Source organism: Uloborus diversus, chromosome 9, assembly GCF_026930045.1.
Source record: "Uloborus diversus isolate 005 chromosome 9, Udiv.v.3.1, whole genome shotgun sequence".
Taxonomy (NCBI): Eukaryota; Metazoa; Arthropoda; class Arachnida; order Araneae; family Uloboridae; genus Uloborus; species Uloborus diversus.
In genome coordinates, this window is record NC_072739.1 from 85,853,413 (window position 1) to 85,874,360 (window position 20,948).

At 33.3% G+C, this 20,948-nt stretch overlaps 1 protein-coding gene across 1 annotated transcript in view; it reads right to left on the reverse strand.

The window, feature by feature from the left end:
• LOC129229212 (guanine nucleotide-binding protein G(i) subunit alpha) overlaps positions 1-20,948 on the reverse strand; it is a 67,846-nt gene that overhangs the window by 40,900 nt on the left and 5,998 nt on the right. The window lies entirely within an intron of this gene.

The window sequence follows — 20,948 nt, forward strand, 5'->3', positions numbered from 1 at the left end:
GTTCCTTTTGCTTATTTATTTGCTTTCATTTTTTCTTAATGACCCTCTCTGAGGCTTAAATGCCCATATAATTACCACCCTTCGCCAGAGGGAGGGGAGAAGAACTGATTCAAACACGGCACACGGCGCACGACGTACAGTGGCTGAACTTGGCGATTAATCGCTGCACACAGTATAAAACATTTTTTCCTCCAAAATTCAATCGCCAACACGCCTGTGAAGTTTTTTTTATGTGCTCAACGACTTTCATTGAAGTGGGAGAAAACACGAAAGCATTGATTTCTACCGGAGTGTCCAGTCTTATGCGAAGCTATATGGTCTTTGGTCATATACCTTATGTCAAAATATTATATTAGTGAAAATCTAAAACAATTTTAGCCATTTAGGGATGGCCTATTTAGTAAGTAAATTATACCGAAAAATAGCAAAACTGCGCCCACTCACTTGTAAATACTTTTACTAAGCTAAGGGGAGGGGGAGAGGCTTGGCGTCACACTGTTGTGTATTTTTACAGCACTTTCATGTTTTTCCAGTAATGTTTTAAAATGATTATCACAACATTAACAATCACTTTAGAACCACAACAAATTTTGAAATTTCAACAGAACTATTATTTCTAAAAATCAGAATCGCTATGCGAAGCACAAAAATTATTTTTCGAAGATTTATTATTGAATGTTATGACACAATACTCATGCTTATTTGTCAGGGGCAGATCCAGGATTTTTTCTCACTACCTATTTTTGTGAAAGTATTGTATCAATATTCAATTTTTGTGAAAGTTTTTTTTTTTTTATATCAGCATTGATTTTGTCATCTTTTAAAGGCACATTCTAATTTTTGTCTCAGAAAATTAGAGCAATTTAAACGTTAGTTTGAAAGTGCAAACGTCATTAACTAATATTTCGAACGTTTTTTTTTTTGGGGGGGGGGGGGCTAAGAGGTAGGGAAAATATTATTATATTTCAGCTCAATAAGCTTTGTACTGTGTACAATTCAGGAAATCACCATCCCCTAAAACTGACGCTAAAAGATTGCTTAAAAGCAATTTGGCGAAAAACAGTGAAACTTGAGTTGAATACTATGAAAAGGTTGTTACCTAAGCGATTGTTCATATAAATCATCTTAGCATTTTATTTTATGAGTAAACTATGTTTTAAACAGAAAAACATGTTTTCTATTTTAAAACACAGGTTTTTGTGAAACTTTCGTTTTTTAAATATTGTTTCTAGAATGTGTCGATTTTCAAAGTTAGTTTTGTGAAGCTACTGATTTTATAACTTGATTTTTGTGAAAGTACCGATTTTAAAATAAAATTTTTGTGAAAGTACCGAAAAGCGGTAGTAAAATCAACCTGTATTGGGCCCTGTTTGTGAGCGAATGATTCAAGAAATATTCCAGACAATAAGTAAAAAGTAAAAACAACGAAAAAGTTACAGCAATCTGGAAAAATTTTGAAAGGATCCCAACAAACTGCTTTAGAGGAAAGTTAATGTTCCTTTGTTTCCAACGACTTTTATTACCAACAGAAAACTTGTGAACTAACTTTAACAGTAAACTACTGCATCAAAATCGTAGGCAAATAAGGTATTCATTGAATAGGTACCTTATTTATTTATTTGAATTTTAAGTAAATAAAAACACTATGTACAGTATGAGACCTCAATTTTAAAATCCCGATATCCGGAACATTTCCCCCAAAAAATTTAGAAACAAAAATCAGAAGTTTTTTTAAACCAAAATTTTAAAAGTTTAAAATTGTTAAAGTTCAGCAATTACTTGTTGAAAACACAGCAGTTCAGAAAAAATATATATATATACTTCACAAAATTGCTCTAAAAAGTTAAAAATAAATTTATTCTTTAAACACCATCGATAATACTTTTAAACATAATTTTTGAAGTTGGCGCAAAAACAAAAAGTAAAATCCAGTGCTTCGTTCGTATTTTTTTTTCTTCAGAAAATCACATAAAGTTAGGAACGAAACATTTATATCGTTACTCAAATATGCTGTCATCAATGCATAATGTATGTGGTAGTGAAGAAACTGGGCCTGGTTAAATTTATAATTGTAGTTGAGTTATGGCTGTGAATGATTTTGTCTATCGTTTTTGGGCCAACTTCAAAAATTATGTTTAAAAGTATTATCGATGGTGTTTAAAGAATAAAATTATTTTTCACTTTTTAGAGCACAGGGGTCTGTCCAGGATTTTTTGCAGGGTCCGTTTTTTGTGAAAAATAAAATAATTTTGTGAAAAGTGAATTAATTTTGTGAAAAATCAAATAATTTCGCAAAAAAAAAAAAAAGTTAAATCGAAATTTTAGAATTTAGAGCGGGCACAAACTGCATCATTTAAACTTAAAGTAGAGTGTTTTCCTCTTCTATGTTGAGAATATCATTCTGGTGTGTTTTTCTAGTATTTGGCAGGGGGGAGGCATCGCTCCCTCAAGTAGCAATATTTATCTCCATTCTACATTATGTTAAATTATACTAGAAATATTTCGGTACAGCATTTAAAATAATTGTAACCCAAAAATAATAAATAAATAAAATTCAGACGAGGGTTCAGCAGCATTTAACTTTTTGACCCAAGACACTCTTAAAAAGCACAGAATTTCCTTTAAAACTTATAAATTCCGTCATTTTAACAAAAATAAAAAGAGATTTTTTTTGTTTACTTCTTAACAATGTGTATTAAACATCAAAAATTGAAAAAATCGGATTCCCATAGCGATGCAAAGAGATCGCAATTCTCCAAGTGAAGGCATCAAAGGTATAAAAACGGCTTGTAAAAGAAATATTTTTGATTAAATTATTTTTAAATTGCATTTTAGAGTCCTATGATAAACATATCATTAATAACTGTGGACACAGCTGAAGCAAAAATAAAATTAAGCCATCGATTCAGCATTTTAATTTTTGACTCATAAAGAAAATGGAATTTTGCTTTAAAAACTTGAAATGCATGTTATAAGAAAAATAGAGACTTTTCATTTATTTGCATCCTAATAAAGCGAAGTTAGCTTGAAAAAAGAACAAAATATGATTCTTATATCGGATGTTAAAAGATTGTATTTTTCAAAATGTAGACATCTAACGAAAAAAAAAACAGCAAGTAAAACAGTTTATTTAAGTTAATCATCCTTGTTAGCATTAAAAAATCAAACCCATATAATTTTCTCCCAAAATAACAGTTAAACATTGTACAGCACCATAAAAACGCAAATATTGACTAGCTGGTAAAATGATGAGAATAATTTCTAATCAAGTCATTATAAAGGATTAACGCCAGATGCTAAATGGCGATTAATTTTGAAGTTGGTAACCCTATCTGAAGCGATCATATTTTTCCCCCACCCTTACTATCTCTTTGCAGTTCTAAGTTCATTTCATTGATATATATTATTATAGTTTATTAAATCATCAGCAGGGAGAAAAGTGCTTACCAACGCCTTTTCAGAAAAGTTTACAACAACACCACTGCTACTTAGCTGTGATAAAACAAACAAAATTATTTAAAACCAAACTTATTTTCAGCTGTTGATTTCTTTCCAAGAAAGAAACAACAAGCATTATATTTATTTGGCAGTAGCAATTTATCGCTTGCAAGACTGCGGATTTTTTTTTCTTTGCAAAATTAGCAGATTTTGTATAGCTGATCCCTCTAATTTGACTTCAAAAAGGTTTGAAAAATTATCGGTTTAATATGCCTTATTTTGCTTTCAGATTTGCTCTTTCAATAAACAATTTGTGAAAGATCAGTTCTTGTTTATCAGAATTTTGTGAAGGGTCCGTTTTGGTTGATCCGGATTTTGTGAAAGGTCCGTTTTGTTTGATCGGGATTTTGTGAAAGGTCCGTTTTGGTTGATCGGATTTTTGTGAAGGGTCCGTTAACGGACCCAAATATCCTCTGACCAGACCCCTGGAGCAATTTGTGTAGTCGGTTCCATTTTTTTTTTCAAAAACTTTTTATTTCATTCTTTTTAGTATAAATGTATTTCAGAAATATTAAGAAGTTACTAAAAAACGAAACTTTACCTATTTTTTTCATAAAAATGCTCCTTAAACTTTAAGCGATTGACACTAAAATGTATATTTGTTCCTCCTTGAAATTCATTTGTGTGTTAATTTAATTATAACCATTTAAATATTACGTTTTCCCTAATTTACCAGGGTTCGTACTCAATTTCAGAAAAAAAATGAAGGAATTTTGGAGGAGTTTTTAAGGAGTACTTTTGGAGTATTCTTATATATAAATGTCATCACATTTTTTGTCAACATTTTTACCCACTTCCCCCTTCGCCACACTTCACCTTACTCCTTCCCTTGTCACACGTCATTTTTCATAAACATATTGTAATAATAGCAAAGTATAATGTCGCTTTTTGTCTTCCCGTCAAGGCATGACACGTAGTTGTGGATGACTCTTTTTAGAATGTCAAAACTGCGATTTACTAAACAATTGTTTTTTAACGCAATCATTTAATGTAGTACACATCTACTTATGTTCTTTTAAATATTTAAATAATAATTAGACAAACCGACTTTTGTTGCTGAGAATGTGGTGGAAGGAAAAGCAATAATCATAAAACTTGAAAAAATAGCCAAGCACCATTTAAGCATGTTTTACTTCACTTATGAAATGTCTTTGTTATCTGATACTAATAATATTTTCACATTCAACTTTTATGACTTCTATAAGCAATTCGTAAATCACATCTTTATAAAAAAAATAAAAACTAAATTACTACATTAAAATTGCCCTTATATCTTTGTCCTTGGGATGAAGTTAAGTTGCCGATCGAAGTATTTTAAATTACTGTCATAGAGTAAGATTATGTAGTCTTGATCTCTCTAAAAAAGTAGTAGTTTTGAAGGTGTTAAAACCAAAATGAAGGAGTTAGAAGGGCCCTTCAAAAAATTTTCCTAAACGAAGGAGTATTGGAGGATTTTTGAAGGAGCGTACGAACCTTCTAAAATGCATATTTAGGACATGCAACTGCGAACTCTAAAATCTCCATCTCATCCAATGTCTCCAAAAATAGCTTAAAGTTGGGTTTTTGAAACTTAATTCAGAATTTCAGAAAAATTCTAAGGAAAGGACCCTAAATCTGCACGAAATCACCTAATGTCATCAGAGTTGGCTCCAAATTTCGTTTATATTATTAAATGGATTTTTGCCACTAACAAAATATTTATAAGAAGCATAAAATAACTTTTCTTAAAAAATAAAACTTTAAAAGCACAAATGTGCAGGAACACTGCAGACACGTGTTTTGACATTAGAAGGCATGCTTTTTTCAATGCACAAAATGTGAGCTTATAGATTTAAAGACATCCGACAAAAGTTGGATTTTTTTACATTCATCAGCTCACATTTTATGCACTGAAAAACATGTTCCTTGTAATGCAGAAACACGTGTCTGCAGTGCTCCTGCACATTTGTGCTTTTAATGTTGTTTCATTAGCTTTTAAAAATTATTTACATTTGGCGGACTACAAGTATAGATTGATGTAATTTGTTTTAATTCCAAATTGATTAATCCTATCTTTTATGCATTTGTTTATTTATAATTTAAAAAATAACTCAACGGAAATTATTGACACAAACAAAATCTTTTAAACAATGCATAATTAAATTTCAGCTGGAATTTTGTTTTAAAAACTTACTTGGACACGAAGGTCTATACTACTATTTCAACGAGTTCAAAATTCGTAACGTTTCTGTTGGTGGTTCTCCTTAAAACATAATTGGAACTCGGTGCTCGGCCGAGTAGTGAAAGTCCGAGTACTCGTTACGTCTCCACTTTTCACTGCCTCAAAAACTTTCATACATATTTAGGTGCTTGTCTATAGTAGCAGAAATATGAAATAATGATTTTTAATCGATGCAGAATTTAGTTTCGTTGTACACAAATACACACCAAGATTGATAAAAAAAAACAAAAAGGGTATAAAAAGAGTACATTATTGCATACATGTGTTGGAGGGTCACAAGAAAGCTTTATACAATGCTAAAGATGTTAACATTAGGGTTACCAATCCTGCAGGATTTTGGAATTGTAAGGAGTCAATCTCACAGGACTGAGTTTATCCTTCAAAAAAGTTAATGTCATATAGAAAAAGTTGTTCTTTTTTGGAAGGACTGCTTTTGTTTTGAAAAGTAGTTCTTCCGAGTTCCCTATACTAATTGTAGAGCACAACAAAGTCAGATACCAATTCGCAATTATCATTCGGTGCACAAAAGAGTAACCTCAAAGCATCGCTTCATGCGATCGGGATGAGAAAGGGTTTTCGCTCAAGAAATCATGTGTTTGAAGAAAACTCGTGCTGTTGCTCCATTGCAGTTGGTTTTAGTCAGAAAACCTAGTCAGCATAAGTGGAAGACCATCCAACAAAAGCGTAAGGATTTTGACACATGTTTGAAACTCACAGGTTTTGTCTATACCGTGCTGTGACTAATAAAATCACCGAATAATAAAATCAAATCTGGAAGAACAGAATCATTACAATATCAAATCATGTTAGGATCATTCTTTAATAAAATCACCCGTGCTCCCGTGCTGTTTTATTAAATGAAACTTTTGGGGAGAATATGTAAAAAATGGAAATGAAGGGGGGGTGGGGGAGAATCGTACTTTCTTCTTTCTAGTCCGAAAAAAACTAGAATATTTTTTCTTTTCAGGATTTGAAAGCAGTAGCACTAAAATAACACACAATTCCACAAAAAATAAATAAATAAAATAAAAATGCTATTACAGAAAAACTATTGTTCAACAAATAATCAAAGACCTTGACTCTAACAAACAAGCTTTTGAAATCACTTACTATTTTGGATTCCATGGCATATAATTCGCAATGCCTGATGGGACATTTTGTTTTGTCCAAAACAATATCAAACAGCTATAGACTAAATGGTTCTGATGTACACAGCTTTTGATATAGACACATTTGTGCATGTATTTGATACCATGCACATACATTTTCTTAAAATATGTGCATTGGCTGAAAATTGTTAAGAATATCCGGGCATTAAACAGAGTTTCTTCTACAAATTTTCTACTCACTGCATGTTGATATACATTCCTGCAGATAGTTTTGAGCTATGTGTGCAGATTCTTTACAGTATAACTTTGATTTAACGATTTCCTCAATTTAATGACACATTTCACTGGTTCGTATTTGACTATTGAATTTCTATACTCCTCCATTTAATGATATCCTCGATTTAACGATAACTTTTTCCATTTCCTTGACAATCCTTAAATCAGGGTTCGACAATACTCGCTGTACGCAATGTTTAATTTCTAACAAAAAATGTGCAGAAGTCCCATTGCCTGCAGAGCCTAAAAATTTAATGGGAGTCTGTTGAACAAAAAAAAAAAAAATTGATGCCCCCTCCCCCTCTGATGTAAATGATGATTTTTCTTTGTATAAAATGCATACACACCTTTTCAAAAAAAAAAAAGGCCTATTAAAGTTTCTTTGGAATTTAAAACTTTTCGTCAAATCTTTAAATTAGATTTGCAGTTGCTTTAAAACTCCATTTAGCGAATGAAGCGGTTTTTTACTGCAATTTAAAATATTTCGCCAAATAAACAAAAAAAGACATCAAATAATATCTTTCATATGTAAAAATAATGCCACAATTCTATTGTTTTTCGCAAAATTTGCCCAGAAACCACGCTACCTTAATCCACCGTCTAACGGTAAAAAAAACATACTGTGGAACATTCAAAAATCATCATCGTCGGAAAAAAAGAAAATGTCGTACATTTCACTCCGATAAAAACAAATTAAAAGTTTCTTTTCTTTTAAAACAAATCGCACGAACAATTAATTACATTTACGGTTGTTTTAAAATAGAGACGTACCGAGTACTCGGTAACTACTCGGTACTCGGCCAAATTCTGATCAGATACTCGGCCAATAACGAGTACTAGCAAAAAATTTAATATTGTCCAAAGCAGTACTAAAATTTATAAAAAAAGGCCAAGCATCATATTCTGCAATCATTTACGATTAAAATTTATAAGTCAAATTTAAGTTTTGAGAATAATGAAGTTTGTAATGCTTCAATGGAATAAATCTTCATTTTAATGTTCCCAAAGTTAATAAAACTTATTTATTAAAAATTATGCAAAAAAGGTAAGTATAGAAAATATGGAATTTTTATATTAAAAATGGATTTTTGCTACAAACAAAAATTAGTTATAAAAAATATAAAAATACCTTTGCTTAAAAAATAAAAGGAAATAAAACAACGTCAAAAGTACAGTGCAGGAACACTGCAGACACGTCTTTTGGCGTTACAAGGAATTCCTTTTTCAATGCACAAAATGGGAGCTCGTAGATTTAAAGGCATCCGACAAAAGTCTTATTTTTGTCGGATGTAAGCCAAAGAATGACTTTTTATTCTTTGGCTTACATGTTATGCACTGAAAAAGACGTTCCTTGTAACGGGGGGGGGGGGGGGGAGAAACATGTGTCTGCAATGCTCCTGCACATTTATTGTATTAAAAAAATTATGTTTGGCGGACTAAAACTATAATTGATTGGTATACAGTGAAACCCGTCCTAACGGACACCCATCTTATGCGGATAATTTTTAATTCCCCAGTTCCAATGCAAATAACATTATTAAAGCCCTATCCTGCAAACACCTCTCTATTGCGGACAAAACAATTGCCCTGTTAGTGTCCGCATTAGAGGGATTTTACTGTAATTTGTTTTAATTCCAACTTGATTAATCATACCTTTTATTTATTTATTTCTAAAAATAATTTTTTTGTAAAATTTTTGACAAACAAAATTGTTTATATAATGCATAATTGAATTTCAGCAGGAATTTAGTTTTAAAAACTATTATATGGACAAGGAGGTCTATACTACTATTCCAATAAGTTCAAAATTCATCACATGTGTGTAGTGATGTGGATCGGGTAAATACCCAGCAGGTAGGTAAATATTTTTTGGGTATTTACCCGGGTATTTACCTAAGGCCTGGGTAAATACCCAAAGACTGGGTATTTTACAAAAGAATGCAAAAAGTGAATGAGAATTTTTTTTTTAAATCTAAATATGAAATAATTGGTAAAACTGATACATACATATGTATTACACAGTTTATAATATTTTTTATTGAAAGACTTAATGAAATTATGAAAGAAACATATCGTGAACCAAAGAATCTTTCTTTTCAATGCTATAATTGGAGAAGATGTTTTTTTTTTTTTTTTTTTGTAACCAGTTAAGCTTTTTACTTTTTGTAGAATGGCTTTTTATATGTGAAATTCGGCTATCAACATTGATTAGGCATATCCAACACATTTAATGTGAATATCATATTAGATTGCTGAGTTGTTTCACACAATAATTCTTTAAATATGTGATCAAAATACAAATTTTAGGGAAAAATTTATTGTTTTCTCTATATGGTTGTTTATACAGGGTGTTCCATTTTAACCTGCAAAGAACTTTATTTTTGCAACCGTTAGTCCTTTTGCATAGTTAGTCCTAGATGCCAATTGCAAAAATATTCAAAATCAGATGCAGAGTACAGATATTGAAAGTTTGAAGCAAAAATAAAAATAAGTCAAAAACTACAAAATTTAACTTTTTATACGGCCCTAGGCCTAGGCCCCCTAACTTACATTTAGAGAAATGATCTGCATTTAAAACTTACTGACACAAAATACTTGACATTTGTGCAATCAAAACTCAAGGAGATATTCCATTTGAAAGTTTTAAGGGACCACGCAGAAGATGAGATTAGAACTTATTACCCTTTCAGAAGAATGACAGGTTGGCAAAGTAAAAAACACAAGGTATTTACATTTTTAATTACCATTCAAAAATTCATGCAAATGTTATGCCATGATACGCAAAACACGCTGCAAAACCTTGAACAATTTGAAAAACCACACTCTGCACACATATAATTTTATATAAATACTCATTAACTGCTATATTCTCCCCCAAAAGATGTTACTGACGGGGAGTGCAAAGTGGTGTAAGTGACAAAACGCTGCGTTTCATATCTCAGTGAATATTGGTGTACTAATGTGAAACTTTTTTTTGTAATTGTTTTTCAATGGAGATTATTTCCTTAAATATAAGTCAGAGGACCTGGGGCCCGTGTACAAAGTTAAAATTTGTATTTTTTACTCATTTTTATTTTTACTTCAAATTTTCAATATCTTAAGTCTGCATCTGATTTTAAACATTTTTGCAATTGTAAGTATGCATCTAGGACTAACGGTTGAAAAATAGAGGTCCTGAAGGTTAAAACAAAACACCGTGTATATATACATAGTGGAATACATACCGAAAAGTATTTTGGTTGAATATAAATTTTTGAATTAAATACCCTGGGTATTTACCCCTAAAAATAAATACCCGGGTATTTTACATCACTACATGTGTGTCGGAGGTTCTCCTTAAAATATAATTGGCACTTGGTAACTCGGCCGAGTAGTGAAAGGCCGAGCACTCGGTAACTCGGTACTCGGCCAAAGTGCTACTCGGTACGTCTCTACTTTAAAACATAATCCTAGACTGAAATGCTCAGCGCTTAACGCGTCAAGCCGGAAAACAGCCCTTTTGCGAGTGAAGCAGATATGTTTTCTTTGGCAATAATAAATGTTTCGACAAACAAACAAAAAGGTCACAACAGTAGCTATCAAATCTTTACATATTAAGAGCTGCATTGCCCGGCTTTGCCGGTCTACCTTGAGAATACAAATTGTGTCAAGTGACAAATATTCAACAATCAGGCTTAAATAAAAGAAAAAAAAAAAAAAACACCATGCAAAATTACCCTTCCAAACATTGATGACAGATATTAAAATACTTTTAAGAAATTAAAATGTGAAAGATGGGTTTTAAAAGCGTAACCATGGAAACACGAAATAAAATAAGTTTAAGAAATTAAATGCAAAATAAGAAAAGAAACAATGGATTCAAAAAGCGTAACCGTGGAAATGTGAAAATAAAATGGTTGACAACCTGAATCAAAATGACATCTTTCGAACTTGATTTAAAAACACTTGTAACTTTTTTACCTTTGAAGATAGAAGCTAAGTTTTTCGACCATAGGTCGAGAGAGATCTGGAGTAAAAAATGTCGCTTTTTCCAAGGGTGTCAAAAAGAAAACTGTGGGACAATTCCTTTCTCTTTTCATTGATAGATTTATGAAGAAAAAAGTGCCTAAATTTCAGCTAAGCCTAAAAAAGTTCAAGCTAAAAACGCAAATTACTCCCCCCGTAATTTAGTTAGAGCATTGAAACAAATTGTTTAGAACACAGAAAATTTTACCCTTTTCAACGATAAATAATTTTAATACAGTGAAACCTGTGTAAGTTGACCACTTGCGGTGCACTACTTTAGTGGTCAACTTATAAAGGTTGAATTATATGATAAGATCTCATTCTGTGCTAAAAATAGCGGTCAACTTTACAGGTTTTACTGTATGTGCAAGTAATTTTTCACTCCCATATTCAGGAATTTATGTGAAATTTAGCCCTGAATTGGAATAAAAAAAGAACTATTTATCGGATTTTTTCGAAGCCTATGTCACTCAGTAAGAAAGCACCTTTCATATAGTGAAGGAATTTTTCAAATAAATGCAGGGGTTCCGAAGATTACCTCAAACATATAAACACACCAAAATCCGACCTCTCTCTTTATAATATTAGTATAAAATTTTATCTCACTATGCTGATGAAGTGACAGCGGATATGAAGAAGGAATGGATGAAATCTTTTTCATAATATGTTTGATGGATACTAGAGACGTACCGAGTACTCGGTAACTACTCAGTCTACTCGACAAATTTGCCGAGTAGTCAGTACTCAGCCAAATTCTGACCCGAGTAGCATCAACTCATCGGCCGATGATCGGTCGATGATCGGATTCCGATGAGTTTTCATCGGAAATTGCTCCAATATGTCTCATCGGCAATAGTAGAATCCGATCATCGGAATTCGATGAATTTTGCTCCCTATACCGATGAGATTTGGAGCAATATACGAGCAGTGCTGTTCCGAGGCGATGAATTTTGGATGAAAATACGATGAGATTTGGAGCAATATACGAGCAGTGCTGTTCCGAGGCGATGAATTTAGGATGAAAATACGATGAGAAGCAGTAACAACTGCGATACAGGGAGAAGCAGGAGGAAAAAAAAAATTAACAGTGGGAAGGGGGGTGCGCCATCTTGGATGATCACGTGACCCTTCCGCCATCTTGAAAACTTTCAGGAGGGGATGATGTCATTTGGGACAATTATTTTATGTATTTTATTTTTTTTAATAACTTGTTTATTTAATTTCTAATTTAACAACTTTTGATGAACGTGATTCATGAGCTCGAACGAAGTCGCTTTAGCCGGGAATCGAACCCTAGACCTCTGGAATACGAGATTCATATGTTAACCACTGGACAAGTAATGCTCTTTCCTAGGAGGAAAATAATGTATTAAATTAAAAATCATTTGTGGCGCCATCTATGGGGTGGCAAGGCCATGACAGATTTCTGAACGAAAAAGTGAGAACTTTATTCAGTGAATATACTTGTGGCGCCAGCTAGTGAAGAGTTGGAGCCGATCATTTTGCCCGCAAACCGAGTCGGAGTCGGAAATTTTGGGAGTCAAATTGAACGGAGTGGAATTGTTTTGGAGATAGAGAGAAATCATTCAAGAGTCGGAGTCTCATTTTGTTCACAATTCCAGTGAGGTAATCGGCGTTGGAATCGTGGAGTTAAAGTTGAATTGATTTTGCAGCAAATCGGAGTTAACCCTTCCAAAATCCAGGAGTCGGATTCGGAGTCAAAGTCTCAGTCATTTTTCCTCCGATTTTCAACCCTGAATGTTGATCCGTATAGCCTTACGTTTGATCAATGACACTATCAATTGTCGGATATTCGAATAATAAAATTTATCCTATTTTAACAGTTTTGAGATTTCCAAGAATTTTAGACTGGGAAAATTTTTATCGGAAAATTTAATCGTTACGATCTCTCTTTCCGATGAAATTTAGCTCGGTAAATTTTCATCGGAAAATTTGATCGTTACGATCTCTTTTTCAGATGAAATGCAGCTCGGCATATTTTCATCGGAAAATTTTATCGTTATGATCTCTTTTTCCGATGAAATGCAGCTCGGCAAATTTTCATAGGGAAATTTGATCGTTACGATATCTTTTTCCGATGAAACGTAGCTTGGCAAATTTTCATCGGAAAGTTCGATCGTAAGGATATAGTTTTCCGATAAAAAACAGCTCATCGAAAACCGTTCTCGGATTCTGATCGCAACGATATCAGCGTGCATTACGCGATGAGTTTAGGAGGAGTCGATGATCGACCGAGCAAAATCCGATGAGTTGATGCTACATGGGGATCAGATACTCGGCCAATACCGAGTTGTTGCAAAAAATTGAATATTGTCCAAGACAAATACTAAAATTTATAAAAAAAAAAAAAGAGCAAGCATTATCAGGGGTCTGGCCAGAGGATATTTGGGTCCGCTAACGGACCCTTCACAAAAATCCGATCAACCAAAACGGACCTTTCACAAAATCCCGATCAAACAAAACGGTCCTTTCACAAAATCCCGATCAAACAAAACGGACCCTTCACAAAATTCTGATAAACAAGATCGGATCTGTCACAAATTATTTATTGAAAGAGCAAATTTGAAAGCAAAATAATGCATATTTCTGTGTATAAACCGATCATTTTTGGAACCTTTTTTTAAGTCAAATTAGAGGGATCAGCTTATAAAAAATCGGCTAATTTTGAAAAAAAAAAAAAGAAAAGATCGGCACTCTTGCGATGCTCCTGCAAGCGATAAATAATTGCTACTGCCAAATAAATATAATGGTTGTTTGTTTTATCACAGCTAATTAGCAGCGGTGTTGTTGTAAACTTTTCTGAAAAGGCATTGGTAAGCACTCCCCCCCCCCCCCCCCGCTCATGATTTAATAAACAATAATAATATATATCTGCGAAATGAACTTAGAACTGCAAAGGGATAGTAAGGGTGGGGAAAAAATATGATCGCTTCAGATAGGGTTACCAACTTCAAAACTATCACCACTTAGCGTCTGGCGTTGAACCTTTATAATGACTTGATTTAGAAAATATTCTCATCATTTTGTCGGCTTGTCAAAATTTGCGTTTTTACGGTGCGGTGCGATGTTTAATTGTTATTTTGGGAGAAAATTATATGGATTTTGATTTTTCGATGCTAACAAGGTTGTAAATAAGCTCTTTTAATTACCGTTTTTTTTTTCTTTAAATGTCTACATTTTGAAAAATGCAATCTTTTAACATCCGATATGAGAATCATATTTTGTTCTTTTTTCAAGCTAACTTCGCTTTATTAGGATTCAAATAAATGAAAAGTCTCTTATTTCTGTTAGAACTCTCATTTCAAGTTTTTAAAGCAGAATTCCATTTTCTGTTATGAGTCAAAAATTAAAATGCTGAATAGATGGTTTATTTTATTTTTTTTTTTTTGGGGGGGGGGGGGGGGTCAACTGCGTCCACAGATATTAATGATATGTTATCATAGGACTCTAAAATGCAATTTTAAAATAATTTTATCAAAAATATTTCTTTTACAAGCCGTTTTTATACTTTTGATGCCTTCACTTTGAGAATTGCGATCTCTTTGCATCCGCTATGGGAATCCGATTTTTCGAATTTTTGATGATTATTACGCTTTGTTAAGAGGTAAACAATTGAAATATCTTTTTATTTTTGTTAAAATCACGGAATTTATAAGTTTTAAACGAAATTCTGTGCTTTTTAAGAGTGTCTTGGGTCAAAAAGTTGAATGCTGAACCCTATTCTGAATTTTGTTTTATTTATTTATATTTTTGTTGAATGAAGTTTGTAATGCTTTAATGGAATAAATCTTTATTTTAATGTCCCCAAAGTAAATAAAACTTATTTATTAAAAATTATGCAAAAAAGGTAAGTATAGAAAATATGGAATTTTTATATTAAAAATGGATTTTTGCTACAAACAAAAATTAGTTATAAAAAATATTAAAATACCTTTGCTTAAAAAATAAAAGGAAATAAAACAAAGTGAAAAGCACAGTGCAGGAACACTGCAGACATTACAAGGAATTCCTTTTTCAATGCAAAAAAGGGGAGCTTGTGGATTTAAAGGCATCCGACAAAAGTCGGATTTTTTTGTCGACTGTCTTTACATTCTTTAGCTCACATGTTATGCACTGAAAAAAACGTTCCTTGTAACGGGGGGGGGGGGGGGACACACACACACACACGTGTCTGCAGTGTTCCTGCACATTTGTTTTATCTGCTTTTAAAAATTATTTATGTTTGGCGGACTAGAACTATAATTGATTGGTATACAGTGAAACCCCTCCTAACGGACACCCTTCAAATGCAGACATTCCTCTTATGCAGACAATTTTTAATAGGGAAGTTTTCGATTTTTCAATTTAATTTTTATATGATAGAGTAACATGTATGAACATCATAGGTGAAAAAATTTTGGGATACGATAAGTAGTTTTTTTTAAATTAATTTTTAAAGCTCAAGCGCTTGTGATGTCAAATGGCATAGGAAGTGACGTCATGCGCTCTTCTGATAGGGGAGAAACCGAAGGAAGTGCATTCGACTTCGAAGACGAAACGTAAAATTAGGCTTATCTCCTCGCATTTAACTAGTGTTCACTCTAGAGGAAAAAAGGGCAGGGTGCTGGTCTATGAAAGGGGCACTGTTATCATAAAAAAGGCACTATTCAACGCGGTGCCCCCCCCCCCAAAAAAGGAGAAATAACAATTTAAAACACCTTGCAAAAATTCAAACAGTGTAGTCTGCACCATGAGCCCCCCCCCCCCCCCTTCGATGGCCACCACTGACTTCAGAATTAAATATAGTGATATTATCCAGATTTCAGAGTCACTGTCTTTAGAAAAGGGTTCGCTTGACCAAGCACATTTTCCCCATTCCCTGAGGAGCATTTAGCTAATGCTGAAATTTGGCTTTTGGGCGTTTTTCAACATTATTTTGGGTTATAAATTTGACTACTTGTTCCGTAAGAGTAAAAACTTCAGGCATTTCAAAATCCTTTGAATTGCAATGTAAGATGAACAATATTTAATTACGGATCCCCCCTTCCTAGATAAAAAAAAAAACTTTCCTAGTAATCTGCATTATACCATGAAATATTTGAGTAGACATCAAGATCATGATGAATGTAAATTAAACTTTTTTAAAAATATTGCATTTAAAGCCAAACATTAAATTAAAATACCGTGAGCTCATTTGTTTAAATTTATTTATTTATTTTTTTGCAAAAAATCAGCGGAACGAATGAGGAAATAATGATTAAAATCCTATTTGCAATAATTAATATACAAGACAAAAAACAAAAACAATTAATTTTTTAGAATTTAAAATGAAAAACAATATATGCTAATTAAATTATATTTTAATAATCGCAAATGCTAAAATATAAATTTCAATTGTCAAAAAACTGAAATACTTACAAGATGCAACGGATTAAAATCTCAAACACTGGAAGTAATTTTTCGCGAAACATCCCATGGTTTATTGAAATAAAACATAAAATAAGATAATCTTGGGTTGCATATGTCAAAACAACTTCCGATTGTCAAATATATTACAATATTTACAAGATGGAAAAGGATTGAAATCTCAAGCGTGGTGGACGATTTTGTGCAATGCACGTGTTAAGCATATTGACACATGTTAAGAAAATTAAAAATTGCATTGATGAAATGTTTAAAAAAAAAAAATGCATAATTCATCGAATGCCTAAGAAATTCAAGCACTAGATAAGCTTTCATAACTTTTTCAATCACTTAAAAATGAACTTTTTTCCCAAACCATTTTCAAGTTTTATCAAGAACAATACCAACCCTTCTTCTGTTCTATTTGCAGAAGAAAAAATGCCTGAAACATCACTAATCTTCATATTTTATTTGCTGGCATCTATATTCTTTTCTTTCAACTCTCTAAATTTCCTTTTAGCAGAAGGCTCGTGTCGTTTGCGTTTTCACTCAGACTTTTTCCAAGTACCCCTTCTACTTTCCTGGAACAAACATCCCCTGATGCTACAGCAGAAAATACTATGAAATGTTTACTCTCATTGTTGATTTTCAGAAGATCAAAGATGGGGCTTGAATGAAATAATTTCTCCCTCCCCCCTTCACAGATGACCGGACCCCTTCCCACACCCTTTTAAGCCCCCCCTGGGAAGAAGGAAGAACTTTTGTACCCAACTGATAAGCCAGTCTGAATTCTGAGAATCTCATTTATTCTCTTTGCCTAGGTGTTGGATTCTCCTTTTATTTATGGGGCCGTTTTCAGGGTGAAATTCTGGGGACAATGACAATACCAGACGTGGCTCCAGGGGAGGGGCAGGGGGGGCAATTGCCCCCCTGTCGGAAACGTCTTGCCCCCCCGTCGGGGAAAATTTTGTATTTCGTCGGGGAATCTGTTTGCTTTGGCGCTTATCGTAAATGAAAATTTTTTTCCTCGGATATGAACTCGAAAAACATTAGTAGAAAAAAGTAGAAGTATCTTAAATATTTAAAGAAAAGGAAACAAAAAATCAATTCCCTTCGGGGCCACCCACCTTGACACCTGCAATTTAGCCCGAGTCCATAAGTCCCCTTTTAACGTCGCGTCGCCCAGATGGTGATAAAATAAGGGATAGCTATTGCTACGGGGGAAATGGCGTGTTTTTCATCCTTGAAATTTCTATTTATCGATGAGCTGGTTTCGACACCTCAGGGTGTCGACGACTAATAAAAGAGTACAATCTCCTCTTGACTATCCACGTCCCTGCAGAATTTAGTGGTGATTTCCGGTCAGACCTAAGGCGTCGTCATCTGGTTATCGGGTTACGATACAAATACGTACCGAATGACAACAGCCAGGACGAGACGGGGAGGGGGGGGGGGGGTCATCGGAGAAAAAACATGCTTCGGAGATTTTTCCTTTTCTATTACATTTGCTAAACAGCACTTCAGCCAGTGCAGACACACTATTGATGCGTTTTAAAATACTTCTCTGGGTAAATAACTGCAATATTATCTTTCATTTTCACTCTGTAGTTACAAGTAAGTTATTACTATAGTTATTTAAAATTTATCTGATTATTGTTGGATTATTCTACAACAAAACATATCGATGAGTAAACGATCCTTTTACCTCATACAAGGAAGCGTACTAAAGTAGATTTAATTTTTTAGTGTAATGATGTTTTGTCGGCAAATGCTAAACGCAAGAAAAAAATTCTTTTAACTAATGTAATAAAAGCAAATACATGTTTAACATTTTAAATACATGTTTCTGAAAAACTTATATTGATCTTGTTTGTAGGCTGCATACTGGGGGATCAGGGGATCATACTAGGGGGCTGCATACTAGGGGGCATAATAGTTTTGCTGGGAATGAAGAAGAAATGAGAATGATTTAGTAAACATCGGGTTTGGCACAACTAAACAATCATTGGATTATTAAGCGTCGGGTTGGTATTGCATCAGGTTTGGGTTCTTTTTGAGAAAAATGTCTGGAGGAAGGGGAGGGGCGAACCTTTTGGAAAAGGCCAAATTAAATAAATAAATAAATCATGTGCTAAAGGCAATTGAAAATATATTTTGCTTCCTAATTTCATTTTTTCAGATGTTATCATGTAGTCGAAACTCATGTTTCTAACTTAAAGTAAAGCCTGCAATAAGCTGCGCTTAGTCCATACAGCTGTAATTATTTGATTGGACCAGGTCTAATTCAAAAGTCAACATTGCTCCTTCGAAATCGATCAAACCAACTTACAAACTGGTACCAGGCTCAGTCTTGTTTAAGTTTTTTTTGCAAGTTATGTTCTTTTTTTTTTTAATATGCTTTTTTTTCAAGTGCTAAAATAGTGTAAAAAAAGCAGTGCTGCGGCGTCGGAGTCGGACTGATTTTGGAGAGAAGGAGTCTGAATCGGAATTTGTTGGTTAATAATGACAAGAGTCAGAGTTGGAGTCATTTTCCCCCAATGGCCGTAACACTGCCAGTGATTGCTGGGTCGGAATGAGAGTTGGAATCGAACTGACGTTAGGGTAAAGGAGTCGGAGTTGAGTGCTCTAAAATTTTTGAAGTTGGAGTCGACCATTTTCCCTCCGACTCCGTAAATCTGCAAAAAAGCTCCATGTATGGAAATTTTGGGGTAAGACTTAGAATTTACACTTTTTCCTCTTGGTCTGGAAAGTGAGTGCAAACTTAAAATTTGAAAGTATGACATATTTCAACTGACATGATCAATAAAAAGTTTGAAACTAATGGTTATGCATTTTCGAATTATGAAAAGTGCTTCAAAAAATTTTAAAAATAAAAAAAGGTAGGTATATAGTAAATTAAAAAAAAAAGAAAGAAAAAAACCTTACACAAGATAAAATTGGTGCAATTAATGTTAATCACTTTGATACTTAATAAATTTGTTTATTGCGTAATATCGTCGGCACCATGCTGAACTAACGAATCAGAAAATTGGCTCTTTTCAGGAGAGCCAAAACAAAATTTTGTCCATTAGACGCGTTTAGTTATTTTCAATGTATTAATTTTTATCGATAACTTTAAGTAAAATTTATTGTTCGAAGTAGTAATAGCCTTTTTTCAGTACTGCGGCAAACCATTGAATTTAAAAAACGAGATTCGCGATTTTTCACCTTCATTTGTTTATTAAGTTTAGCATGGTGCTGACCATACTATTAAGTTTCGTTTCTTTTTCTTTTTTTTTTAACTATTTTTTTTTTTTTTTTTGATTGCACAACACACACACATTACTTTCGTTTTGTGCATTCAAAACTTAGAACCAAGTCTGAGAAGTTGGAGTCGGACTGATTTTGAGGTCAAGAAGTCGGAGTCAGGAGTCGAAAGTTTAAAACTTCAAGAGTCGGGGTCGATCATTTTCAATTAAAATCTGCAACCGCCAGTTCTTGTGGAATCGGAATCGAAGGCTTTAAAATTCCCGAAGTTGGAGTCGGTCATTTTTCTTCCGACTCCTCAGTCCTGCTTAGAACTACTGGTGTGACTATTCATTTGTATAATTTCAATCTCGCTCACTACATTTTAATTTTTATTTTCTATTTCAAACATGCTTCGGCGGCCCACACATTTTCTTCCAAATAATCTGTGATTTGCAGGATGATATTTTTAAAAATCTAGGAATGAAATATGTTGGCGGTCCCTATGAAACTATCATGATTATTTATACGATCAAAAGAAAGAAAGGAAGGAAAAATCATGGATTTATTTTTATACTATTTAATTGCAAAATCCAATGCGGCCCGCCGGTTCCATCCACCACCAGCTAGGCCTAATCGATGTAGACCTTTTATTACCATAGAAAAAAATTAAAATCCGTAAAAATTTGCACCTTTTCTAATTTTTTTAGCGCAAAATTTTTATCCGTTTCCAGTTTCTATTTGTTATCAAATAAAATTAGTAGTTGTGATTGTATTCCCTTTTTCGTGCTTTCCCAAGTTATCTCGGAAAAATAAAATAATGAAAGAAAATATAAATAAATTTAATTTTATACATGTTCTGACTCGCGAGGTTCATCTTAATATAAAGCTAGGCATCGGGCTCAAGTTTCTTTTGAATTTTTTAACTTAATATTAGTTACTGTTCTTCTGCTTACTTAAGATGTGGATTTCTCTGCTCCCTAATAAATATGTTGATGAGCTAGTGGATGAGCACCGCTATACTCTTGAGCCCTAGAGTTTCCATCCCGTAAATTTGTGTGTTTATAAGGTTTGATTACGGGAAGAAGGAGGGGGGAGGAACACTGAATATCTTAATTGGTCATTAACCTCATCACCCTAACGTTACAATACATGACCTACAATTTTGTTTATTTAATTTTGGAACTTTTTCGGTTGTGCACCTCGACTCT